Below are 13,091 nucleotides of genomic sequence, written 5' to 3'. Positions count from 1 at the left end.
CCATGACAGATGCTTAAAAACCTCCAAGGAAGGAGAGGCCACCACCTCCCAAGGAAGACTGTTCACTGCTGAGCAGCTCTTACTGTCAGAAAGTTTTTCCGAATGTTTAGTCAGAATCTACTTTCTTGCAACTTGAAGCCATTGGTTTGAGTCCTACCCTCCAGAGCAGGAGAAAACAAGCATGCTCCTTCCTCCATGGACAGCCCTTCAGATATTTGAAGATGGCTATCATATCTCCTCTCAGTCTCCTCTTTTCCAGGCTAAACATACCCAGCTCCTTCAAGCGCTCCTCATAAGGCTTGGTTTCCGGACCCTTAATCATCTTGTTTGCCCTCCTCTGCACACGTTCCAGCTTGTCAACAACCTTCTTAAATTGTGGTGCCCAGAATTGGACACAGTATTCCAAGTGTGGTCTGACTAAGGCAGAATAGAGTGGTACTATGACTTCCCTTGGTCTGGACACTAGACTTCTGTTGATCCAAACTAGAATAGCTTTAGCTTTTTTTGCTGCTGCATCACACTGTTGACTCATCTTAAGCTTGTGGTCCACCAAGACCCAGAGGTCCTTTTCACATATTAAGCCAGGTGTTCCCCATCCTATATTTGTGCACCTGGTTCTTCCTAGGTTCAATAGGGACCTTACATTGGTCCCTATTGAAATTCATTTTGTTAGTTTGGGCCCAGTTCTCCAATCTGTTAAGGTCATTTGAATTCTGATTCTGTCTTCTGCGGCATTAGCTGCAGTTTCGTGTCATCTGCAAATTTGATGAGCATCCCCTCAATTCCTTCATCCAAGTCATTTATAAAGACGTTGAACAACAACGGGCCCAGGACAGAACCCTGCGGCACCCCACTTGTCATTTTTTCCAGGATAACGAGGAACTGTTAATGAGTACTTTTTGGGTTCAGCCAGTCAACCAGCTACAAATCCACCTAACAGTCACCTCGTTCAACCCACATTTTACCAGCTTCTTCACAAGAATATCATGGGGACTTTGTCAAAAGCCTTACTGAAATCAAGATACGCTATGTCCACAGCATTTCCCTGATCCACCAAGTTTGTAATTCCATCACAAAAAGAAAATAGATTGGTCTAGCATGACTTATTTTTGAGAAACCCATGCTAGGTCTTAGTAATCACAGCATCCTTTTCAAAATGCTCACAGCCCAACTGCTGAATTATCTGTTCTAGGACCTTCCCTGGTATGATGTGAAGCTCACTGGTCGGTAGTTACCTGGTCTTCCTTTACCCCCTTTTTGAAGATGAGGACAACATTTGCCCGCCTCCAGTCTGTAGGGACCTCACCTGTTCTCCAATAATTCTCAAAGATAATAGGCAAAGGCTCTGAAATTACATCTGCAAGCTCCTTTAGGACCCTCGGATGCAGTTCATCAGACCCTGGAGATTTGACAGCTAGGTGTTCCCTTACTACCTCTTTTCCTATCTTGGGCTGCAGCTCCCTCTTTATGTCACTTATTCTGTTATCACCAGGTTGGGCATCACTTTCCTTTTGGGTGAAGACAGAGGTAAAGTAGGTGTTGAGAAGTTCTGCCTTTTCTCTGTCATCCAATAGCATTTCTCCATCTTCCCCACACAGAGGACCTACCACTTGCTTGTTTTTCCTCTTACTTTGGACATAGCCAAATGAACTTTTTCTTGCAAGCCTGAGCTCATTCTGAGCTTTTGCCGGCCTGACCTTCCCGCTGTTGGCTACTCGTTGGCTCCTCCTCTGTGATTTCCTCTTTCTTCCATTTCTTATACATGCCCTTCTTAACCCTCAGCTCATCTGTAAGCTCCTTATGCAGCCACACCAGCTTTCTTTGACGCCTCTCACTTTTCTTTCTTGTTGGTATTGCCTGCATTTGTGCCTTCAATTTTTCTCCTTCTAGAAACTCCCATCCTTCTTGGACTCCCTTCACATTGAGTATTTCTGACCATGGGATCACACCCAGTAGCTCCTTCCGCTTTTCAAAATTGGCCTTCTTAAAGTCCAGAATGCGTGTCCGACTACACTCGGTTTCTCCTTGCCTCTGTATCCTGAAACCCAGGAGAACACGATCACTTCCTCCCAAGTTTCCAAGCACTTCCACTTCAGCAATCAGTTCCTCCCTACTGGTGAGGACCAGGTCCAAGATAGACAATCCTCTTGTTGGTTCTTCCACCTTCTGAGAAATGAAATTGTCAGTGAGGCAATGGAGGAATTTATCAGACCTTACACTCTTGGCAGAGTGAGGACCAACAGATATTGGGGAAGTTGAAGTCCCCCATGATTACTATTTTTCTCCTTTTTGAATGCTCTAATAAGGCATCATCCAAGTCTCCAGTCTGGCTTGGTGGTCTATAGCAGACACCCACAATAAGGTCATTGTCGTTTCTCTCCCCTGCATTTTTTACCCATATGCTCTCAATCTGCCTTTCCTGCTCCAGGTCATGGATTTCTTCACAAGTGTACCCATCCTTTATATATAATGCTGCTACTCCTCCCTTCCTGTTTGGTCTATTACTTTTTAACAGGTTATTCATCCTGATGTGCTGGAAGAAACCCAGAATTTGTCTTAATGTTAAATTGTCATTATGCATAACAGATTTCCAGCTGTGTCTGCCTCTAAAATTTCTAACGATGATTAATGTGTTGTCATTATTGGAAACAGGAGGCCTGTGACACTGCAGGTCATAATATTAAGGTGTAGAAAGCTAATGTTGTATAATATCTCTCTGCACTTTAATTTTCCTCTTTTTAATTTAAAATAGACAGCTGCTTCCTAATTTTTGTCCTATAGGGTCTTTCCTTCTCCAGAGTTCTTGTACTTCACAAACCTCTTGATGACTGAAGCAAACCTTTTTCTGAAATAAAATTGGGGGCATACTTCATTCTTTCAGCTGAATAGGGTAAGAGTCACCTGGCTCAGAGAAACTAACCACTCTTGTTTCAGCATGTCCTTCTTTGGGACAGGGGTGGGGGGGAGGCATGTCTCTTCTGAGAGTAGATATGATGTGTTGGGGTTCAAGTGCCTCCAAAATGTGTAAAAGACACACTTGTTAACAGGCTGCCAATTACATTGGATTCAGCTGGGATGAAAAGCTCAATGAAAACCCGGCTGAAAAGAAGCCAAACAGATGCCTCTTATATAGGGGTGTCTCAAAATACATTAATAGAATGGGCACAGTCCATGTCTGGAGGTGGTTTGAGGATGGATGGCGGCTAACAGATTGAGGTTAAATCCTGACAAGACAGAAGTACTGTTTTGGTGGGGCAGGGGGCAGACGGGTGTGAGGGACTCCCTGGTCCTGAAAGGGGTAACTGTGCCCCTGAAGGACCAGGTGCACAGCCTGGGAGTCATTTTGGACTCACAGCTGTCCATGGAGGTGCAGGTCAATTCTGCATCCTGGGCAGCTGTCTACCAGCTCCATCTGGTACGCAGGCTGAGACCCTACCTGCCCACAGACTGTCTCACCAGAGTGGGGCATTCTCTAGTTATCTCCCCCTTGGACTACTGCAATGCGCTCTACGTGGGGCTACCTTTAAAGGTGACCCGGACACTACAACTAATCCAGAATGCGGCAGCTAGACTGGTGACTGGGAGCAGCTACCAAGACCACATAACAATGTCTTGAAAGACCTACATTGGCTCCCAGTACGTTTCCAAGCACAATTCAAAGTGTTGGTGCTGACCTTTAAAGCCCTAAATGGCCTCGACCCAGTATACCTGAAGGAGCGTCTCCACCCCCATCGTTCTCTCGCCCTTCCTACAATACAGGGCTGTCTATGATCATTGAGGCTAGCGTCTCCACCCCCATCGTTCTACCCGGACACTGAGGTCCAGCACCGAGGGCCTTCTGGCGGTTCCCTCACTGCGAGAAGCCAAATTACAGGGAACCAGGCAGAGGGCCTTCTCGGTAGTGGTACCCTCCCTGTGGAACGCCCTCCCACCAGATGTCAAAGAGAAAAACAACTACCAGACTTTTAGAAGACATCTGAAGGCAGCCCTGTTTAGGGAAGCTTTTAATGTTTGACAGATTATTGTATTTTAGTATTTTGTTGGAAGCCACCCAGAGTGGCTGGGGAAACCGAGCCAAATGGGTGGGGTATAAATAATAAATTATTATTATTATTATTATTATTATTATTATTGGGAACTAATCTTCAGGCAGTAGTAGACTGATATATGTGTATATATATAGAGAGAGAGAGAGAGAGATAGTAACATAATTTTATTAAAATTTTATGGTGTGCACGGTATAAAAGTAAAAAATGTAAGTAATAAGAGTCATAAAACTAGAAGGAAACAATAATTAATTAGTGCAAGTCTGACACACTTAACTACTGTCAGTTCTTACCAGATGAACCCTCAAATACTGTGGTTTGGGACTGCACCATGTAGCAGTAGTTTTTGACTAGCAGCGGAAGCCAGAATGAAATGACATATAGACACTGCTTCCCCCCAGGGTGTACTCATACCTCTTTGTTTTGGGGGGGGGGTTTAAAAAGTGTAACACTTACTGTAACAACTTCATTATGAGTACCGGTACCTATTTTTCTAGGGAAAAAAGAGATGACATATGGTCTGGTGAGAAATATGAATATGAAAGATTTCCATGATTGTTGCTTCCTCCACATCTTGCTGGTATTCGGTTTATGTTTAGCAGCATACAATTCCAGTGATTTGCGCTCAAGAAATCTCTACTTTCAGAGAGACCTGTGGAAGAAAGTTACAGCAGATAAGAATATAGTTGTGCTTATATTGGCTCTAGAGAATATTAAAAGATCATGGCTTTGCCCATGAAAGAAATGGATCACAACACAAAATTGGTGATCTAGGAGGCAGATAGCCAAGGGAAGACCACCCTGTTAGTTCCTGAGATCATCAGATGAAGGCCTCCTAGTACTGCAGCCTTCAGAAAATAAATCATGCTGAAGGAGGGTCTTCATAGTAGTAGCATCTTCCATCTGGAACAGCGTCCTCTTAGAAATAAGTTATGCGCCAATGGAATTACGTTTCCGGCACATCTTGAAAACGTATCTGTTTATTCAGACATTTCCTGGCCATTAATACCATTCACCCAGATGGCTGGTTGCTGTGATTATTGTGAATTGTTATATTATGGTGGATCATGTATTATTGTTTTAATGCAGTGGTAAGGAATATTTTCCAGCCGGAAAGCTGGATCCTGCGTTCCCCCACCCCCAGCAGACCCCTTTGATAGCTGGGTGGGTCCTTAGATATTTATTATCTGCAGAGATATAATTTCTTCATTAAAGAAGTCATAGGAAAGGATGTTCGGGAACAATATTTTGCTCAGAACATTATAATCAGGGTTCTGTATACTCTCAATAAAAATCCTATTCCAGGAAAAGTTGAATTCCAAAACCCATATGTGTTATGCAAATTTTCCTAATTTGCACAGTTCTGCAACTTTTAGAGTTTTGCATTATTTGTTCTTGTTTTGCTAATTACAGATTTTAAAAAAGCGCTATACAGGACAGTGATCCTAATTCTCACTCAACTATTGGAAAACCTGTTTGGCTACTTCTCTGGCTTCTGAGATTCCTCCTTATGTCACACCTTCATATGTTTATTTATAGCCACAAGAATTAGAAACTTGCTTTTCCTGTAAGCTGAAGTTCCTGAGACATAGCCTGTGTTCTGGTAGACTGAGAGCAGGTACACAGCCTTAATTATATAAGGCACTGCATTAGGAGGGAGGTTTTAGCCCTGCCGTGTTCTTGTAAATGTACCAGTATAGTGATGTCTTTGTATTGAGTTGTGGTCAAGATAAAGCTACATAAGTGGAAGAGAAGGCGCTGGATTTGGATTTAGAGAATAAACCTAGATGAAAGGCGTCTGTTTGGTAGCTATCCAGGAAAACACTATTTTCAATTGACCCTGGCTGTTCAGCAGTGGGGTGAAGGCTTCCTGGCTGACTTGGTGTCTCCTTTGTGTTGTGTATTGTTGGTTGGCTTGCTTGCCATGTTTCTTATTGTATTGAACTTCAAATTAAGTTCAGATGCTACATTTGAAGCGAAAACTCAATTCTGTGATCCGGAAGTTTGAAGGCACTTTCTTCCCTTACCATGCACAGAAGGTAACTTGCAAATTGAACTCTTTCGTATTTATCAGCCCTCAGGATTCCCTAGTCTTCCCAATCCTGGTGCATTTTCAATCTGAGGATTGGATCACAAGTACCCAGAGTTTCTGTCTGCACATAAATGCATTACTAGAGCATTTAAAATGCTACTTTCAATAATGTGGTAAGGGGAGGAGAAGATATTGCTGCTGCTTTCTTCCTACTCTCTCTGGAAATTAGCATGTGTACAGGATTGTAGAATAGATACTAGCTAGGTTTTCACCAAACTTTCATTTCCTCAGGTATTAGTAGTCTGTCCTTCCTCATTCCAAAGCCTTGGAGTGAATTATAATGTTAAAAACAAGAACCTACACACCACACAAACCAAACAAAATCTCCAGTTCTCAAGGAAAAGAATGCCAGCCCCCCTCTTCTGGACCAAGCTCTGGTTTTGAGAAATCTCCAATAGAAGAGAGTACCACAACTCTAGGGCAGCCTCGGAGAAACCTCTCTCTGTGTTGTTGCTATTCCAACTTGGTTCTTGAATGGTAAAGTCAAGGAAGCAGTTTCTGCTGATCTGTTAACAGTTGTGAGATAATAAAGCAAGCAGGTGGTCTCCAATAAGTGTTGAGCGTAAGGCCTAAAACTTTATGCAGCCCACAGCTCCTTGGGGAGGAAGGGTGGGATATAAATTCAACAAATTCAGCAACAGCAGCAGCTGTGAGCTGGTAGAACAAACCCAGCACCTTGAAATGTGCCTTGAATTTTTTTTGGTGGGGGGACCAGGTTCATAAGCTAATCTGCTTGAACATTTGCCCTTAAATTCCAATTTTCTGTCCATTTGATTTATGGCTAGGTTTATCAAAACCCTTAATTTACATTGTTTAAATTCCATATTTCCTCATTTGAATGAAAAGTTTTTCACTTCTTCTTAGGAAACAAAGAGGCCCAGTTTCTGTGAGTCTCCAGGTGAAATGAATTCCAGAGGTGAGAGACTTTCCCTAAGCATTTCCTGGACAGCTTTATAGATTGTGATGACTCATAGGAATGTGGAAGTGGATTTATATGCCAAACCCAGGCCAGTTAGGTTTGTGTACATCATGGCCACCATTTTGACCTCATACTGGAAAGCAACAGGGAGACAGTGGAGACCCTAAAGTCCTGTTTCAGGGCACTCTGTGCAACTGAACCCCATCAAAAAGTGGGCTGCAGCATTCAAAGAGCTTATTAGTTGCCAGCTTTGGATGTTGTAATCTCAGTCCATTTTATACACCAGAGCATTGCAAAGCCATCCCAAGGCACTTATTTGGAGTCAGCCTTTCAGAAGCCAAGAGTCCTTGTCTTGCTCTGTTTAATGAGGCATACGGTACGTGGTTTTGGTAGCATTCTAGCTGGCTCCCATTCTGCAGCCCTGTCTCATTAGGTGGGACAATCAGTTTAAAATTATGGCTTCCATTTGCTTCCATCCCAGGCAACAGTTGACCTGCTGGTGGTCTGTTTTCCATTTTGCAATTTACATGGCTAACCCCAGTACACAAAAGTTTTTAAAGTCCAGTGTATCTGTTTTTAATGGAAACTTATGCACAAAGCTTAAATTGTTTCCATACCCAGCATGCTCTTTTTAATTTTCTTCCATGTGTGAAAAGAAAGGAAGCCACAAGAAAGAACAGGGAAAAGTGATGGTTTCAGCTCCTGCGTGAAAAAACCCCCAGGCTTTGTCTACATGACCAAATGATAATCTTGAATTTGAGAACTTGCATTATGAATTTGGGGAAGAGCAGAAGCCTTTTAAATCACCAGTTTAAAAGTCTTGCCAAAAAGGTGTATACACACATACACACACACACAATCACAACCCCTATAGGAAAATTCACATTTACCCCACACTTTCTGTACTGCTGCAGAGGAGCAGGGGAATATGCACATAACCCCACAAGAAAATTCACATTCTCGGGGGTTGCAGCAATGTGTTGGGATTGACTCACCCACAAAAACCCTGCTTGTTCAAGTGGTTTACTCATGTGAGCAGTGCATCGCTTGCATAGCATGCTGCCCTTTTCTTTCCAGGAGCTGGGGAATGGCAAGTTCCTTGTGTCATCTTGTAGAAACGTGCTGCTTCCTTGAGTAGTCCATTTCTTTTTTTTTTTAAATGATATTTATTCAAAATTTCATCAATACATAAAAAAACCAAGAAAAATACAGCCAAAAAAATAAAAAGAAAAAAGAAAAAAAATTAATCAAAAAGAAAAAACCAAAAAGGAAAAAAAAGGAAAAATACAAGTCTCAAATTACAACTTTTCATTTGCTTATTTCTTAAACTTCCTCACACCTCCCTTTTTGTATTCTAGTTTAATTCATTATTCAGCAAATTCTTCCCATGTTTCTCAATTTTAATTTAAATGATTAATCCTTATAATCTATCTTATTTATTAATTCAACATAACCTTTCCATCTTTTAATTTAATCTGTTATTCAATTTACCTTAATCTCTTTAACCTTATCTTATCTTAAAAATCTTAAAATTTCAAAATTAACATCATATTCATTCATATCTCCTTAAATCATTTCTGCTAAAGCCAATTTGGTTCCTTTCCAGCATATTCCCTGGTATTTCATTAAAGTTGCACTAATTCCAAAATTAACAAAAAAAATTTCCCTTGATATCTCTAATTTTTATCCAATGTCCCTTCTTCCTGGTTTTGGGTCATGTCAGTCCTTTCTGTCCATTACATCCAGTCCATCAATCTGGTGTTCTTATGTCCGAGGCCCTTAAGTCTCTTCTAGGCCCCTTCTGCGCATTTTCTTGTCCTTGTTTATGCTTACGCGCTTCTTTGTCTGTTGTTAGTTTCTTGGGGAGTGGGACTCCAGAGGGTTCCATCCGGTAATAATTTCCGTTTTCCTTCGTCAGACTGGCCCCTTCCCCCCAGTCCCACTCCCTGTCGTCATCTTTGTAATCCAAAAAGTATTTATCCGAAAGATGGTTGTTCACCTGTTTCATAGTCCCACTAGAGTTAAGAGCTTCCTTGACTTCAAACACATCCCAGCACTCTCCAAGTTCAATCTTCCAACGCAGTGGCTTTTGTTCCTGCAGGACTTTGAATCTCTCCATTTGTGTTGTTTGAGGAGTAATCACTGCCTCTTCCTTCTTCATCTGCCCTTGGACTTGCCTTGTCAAACCAGATTCTTGAATTGGTCGCTGTATAACTTCTTTATCCTTATTCCCTGTTAAATCATATTCACTGGCCACAGCACTCATCAAGTCCAATTTTTCATGCATCAAATTCATTTTCTCATACAGCTGCTCCAGCAAGGCATTTGTCATGCCAAGGGCAGACACCAAACCTTCCTTCCAGCTCATTTCTGTTCAAGGTCGAACGGCTGGTCCCACGATCCAAATCTTGCAGCTGTAGAGTCAAAGTAAACTGCAACAACAAACTGACAGGCTCCCTCTAGGGGACACAGTTTCTATTTGTATCCACTTTTAAAAAGTATCCAACAAAGGAAATTACTTTCGATTTCAAATCCTTTCGATTTTCAGATATTTTGTATCTTTAAAATACAGAAATGCAGAGGGTAGCGTTGAAGTTAATTTGTTTCTCTTCTTTTTTTTGCTATCTGTCAAAGTGCTCCACTTTCAATCAATGGACGTCACAAACAATTTCTGTCCCGACACCCCGTCCCCAGGTTTGGGGCGATGGAAACTTAAATTCCTTTACTCTGCTCCTGCAGGATTAAACAGTCAAATCCCCCCTCCCTTTTCTCCTGCTTCCAAGGGGGTTTTATTGGTTATAGATGCAGGAAATCTCCAACTTTAAAGCAGTTTTCCAGGCTATTAGGTTGCAAGGTCTTTGCTTCAATCTATATACAAAAAGCGGAAGGCGGACTTCCTGTTTAAACCTTCCCGCTTGTGCCTAATTCATAAATTTTGCGAATTTCTTGATCCAATTCTCCGTTTTTACTCACGGGTACTTGATTTAGAGTCCGAATGTCATCAGGAAAAAGTCAGCGCTCTCCGGCGATGGCTGCGCGGCTTCCCTCCATGGAAATAGCGATCGGTTCGCAGCACCGCGCTGCTCACCCCACTTCACTCCGGAGCCCCAAAAAGGGGTTTCCTCATGAGTAGGGGAGGCGCTCTTGGTGCTCCGCTGAACCCCACGTTCCCAGGTTTCTCCACCTGGGATTTCTAGCGGGCCCCCGCCTTTGGCGCGGCAGGAAGACCCAATTTCCACGGAGCCCGTTCCTCCGATCGGAGGAACTCCGCCATTCGTCGTTGGCGCTAACCTGGAAGTCCTCCTTGAGCAGTCCATTTCTAAAGCCAGTTTCTTTGTCCAGCATCTTTGGCCCATCAAATGGACGCAGCCGACTCTCACTTGCCCTTGACTTGAAAGTGTGAAGCAACCTCTACTCAACAGGTTTATGTTTAATGGAAGGCAACTCTTAGAATTTCTGTAATTGTGTGTCAGGTTCTATCTAGGGAGCTATTAAAAGGGGTGAAGGAATTGCAATCCCGTATCAGTGTCTAGCGTACTTTGGTTGACTTGCATGCAAGGGGCCTCTTTAAAATTCTGAGAAACACTTTTAAGGCCTGAGTGTCCTGCTCAGCATAACGTGGAGAGAGACTGAGATTGCCTGGCTGAACTCTCATTAAGGTCACTAATTTCAGCAAGGGATGATTTCAGAGAGTTTGGAATATTTCTGCCAACTTTGAATGAGACTCTTATGCTTGAGATTGTTCACTGAATGACACAGTTTTAAATAATGGAAGCAGGAACTTGGCCTGCCATGAATTTGTTATGACTGACTAACAGCGGAAACTCTGGGTTTTCTTTCTCTTTCTTTCTTTCTTTCTTTCTTTCTCTCTCTCTCTCTCTCTCTCTCTCTCTCTCTCTTTCTCTTAATTACTTCACTTTTTAATAGAGATGGTAAAAGGCAATAAATCATAAATGTACAGTTTTCATGAGGCGCCATGCAGTGCTTTTTTCCTTAAAAAATGTTTAGGGGTACTCTCATTTTCCTACTCATGTTGAAATACTGCCCCTCAATGAGGCCAAACTTAGATTCACAAAATGTTAAGGGGTATGCGTACCCCTGCGTTCCCCGAGGGAAAAAACCTCTGGTGCCATGTATGTTGATACATTAACAATGTAAAAACAGACAGAAGAATTTGGTAGAGTTAATTCAGAAAGCAAATAAAAATCAATGAACATGCATAACCTTCCATACATGTGTTTAATGTGTGCAAGTACATTAACTATAGGTTTGCTTTGTTCTGTCATTACTCTGTCAATGTTGTGATCTCTCCAGGTATGGGGTGTTCAAATAAATTTAAAAAGTGCAAGACTGTAGCTGAAGTTCACCAAGGAGCTGCTCTGAAAAGAGCTGTCATACAAAACCACCAGTGCAAATTGCATGTGGATGGGTGGTATTGTGGTGGTGTAAGCCAGTCTGAAGGTGGTGGGCCCCAAGGTTAGAAAAAGTACGAGATCATATTCCCAAAACACCACTGGTGGGATTGCGAAGCAGGATGGGCAGTTCACCAAGGAGAGGAACTGAACTTTATTGCCTGAATAGTGCAAATCTAACATTGCCATCAGTTGGCATGTCATGGCTGTGATAAAGCTTATAACAATTTTAACCAGCACAAGCACAAGCTGGTTAAAATACAGTATTATTGTCTAATAAAAAGCACAGGGAGAAATTGGTGATATTGTTAGCCACCAGTACAGTACCTGGCTTGTGTCAGTGATTCCCAATCTCTGTGCTGCAAGAAATATGATGAAGGGGACCTGTGATTCCACAGCACCTGTTCACAGGTGAGGCTGCCCACTTGGCATGAGTATCTGCTCTGGTCTTGCTTTATTCAGATAAGTCTCCACTATAGTTGGGTGGTTCCAGTTACATTCCGACGTTCAGTCATTCCTAGAGTCAAGGCACAGCAGAATTAGCTACCCTCAGAGGAGGAGGCCAGTTGTGTGAGTTGTACTTCTGAACTTGCCATCTCTTAATCTAGAGTTATGCTCAAGACAGATTGAGGGAGGGGCTCTTCAGAGGTTGACTAACTCTAAAAAGTAATCATTTTCTAGTGTAAGTGTGCCTCCAATTTTATTTTTTATTTTTGGCGGGTGTTCCCAAACATTTAAGAAGCACAAACCAGTGCATGAAGCAAGGTTACATGTGTCTACTTGGAAATTTCAAACCTATTATTGGGAGATAATGCAGTCCAAATTTGTTGGAACACTTTTGCTGATCCACCCCAAATCAGTGGTTAGAAAATGCATTACCTCACAGAAGTTAAAACAAGAAATGGTTTTTCTGGAGGTGGTGATTGTTTTACAAGACCAACTTCTGAAAGTTTGGTGTATGACTAATCCTTACTACATTGTGTCTTTGTATATCTTCCTAATTTAAGAGAAGTGTTCTTTGGGGGGAGGGAATCTTGTAATGTTTGGTAGGACCAAGGCTTTTTTCATTCCCAGCACCTCTCAGGTGGGCGCCATTTGCATTCTGAGAGAACAAGGGAGGTGTTCAGGGTGAGTTCCAGCACCTCTTGTGCTAGAAAAATAGCACTAGCTAGGACTAGCCAGAAGTTTATTTCTGCCTCTTATTGTTATGGCACAGTTCCATCAAGAGCTAAGAAAGCACAGCTCCCTGCCCCAAGGAGTTTACAAAGGGGCAGTAATACAGGGGGAGAGGCAAAAAACCGGGAAGACAAGGAAGGAGCAATGTGAGAGGTGCAAACAAAAGGACAGGTTTTTTAAAATGGTTAATGACTTGTCAGTAATCTTGGTGGTCGCTGTGGAAGAGGCGGGAAAGCTTTCTCAGCACAAGGACAATATTCCCCAAGGGCTTCCATCGGGAGCTCGCATGTCAGTGGTGTGCAGGACTAGAGGCTTGTGTGAGTGCCTGGAGGCGGTTGGAGGATGGATGGCGGCTAACAGATTGAGGTTGAATCCTGACAAGACAGGAAGCGGGCAGGTGTGAGGGACTCCCTGGTCCTGAATGGGGTAACTGTGCACCTGAAGGA

The 13,091-nt window shown here is 42.6% G+C and overlaps 2 protein-coding genes across 3 annotated transcripts in view; one reads left to right on the top strand and one right to left on the bottom strand.

The window, feature by feature from the left end:
* Positions 1-13,091, bottom strand: part of MANSC1 (MANSC domain containing 1) — a 292,156-nt gene that overhangs the window by 37,669 nt on the left and 241,396 nt on the right. The window lies entirely within an intron of this gene.
* The window catches only part of BORCS5 (BLOC-1 related complex subunit 5), a 37,548-nt gene that overhangs the window by 23,388 nt on the left and 1,069 nt on the right, over positions 1-13,091 (top strand). The window lies entirely within an intron of this gene.

Source organism: Podarcis raffonei, chromosome 5 (genome assembly GCF_027172205.1).
Source record: "Podarcis raffonei isolate rPodRaf1 chromosome 5, rPodRaf1.pri, whole genome shotgun sequence".
NCBI lineage: Eukaryota > Metazoa > Chordata > Lepidosauria > Squamata > Lacertidae > Podarcis > Podarcis raffonei.
This window is presented reverse-complemented; position numbering and strand designations above follow the sequence as displayed.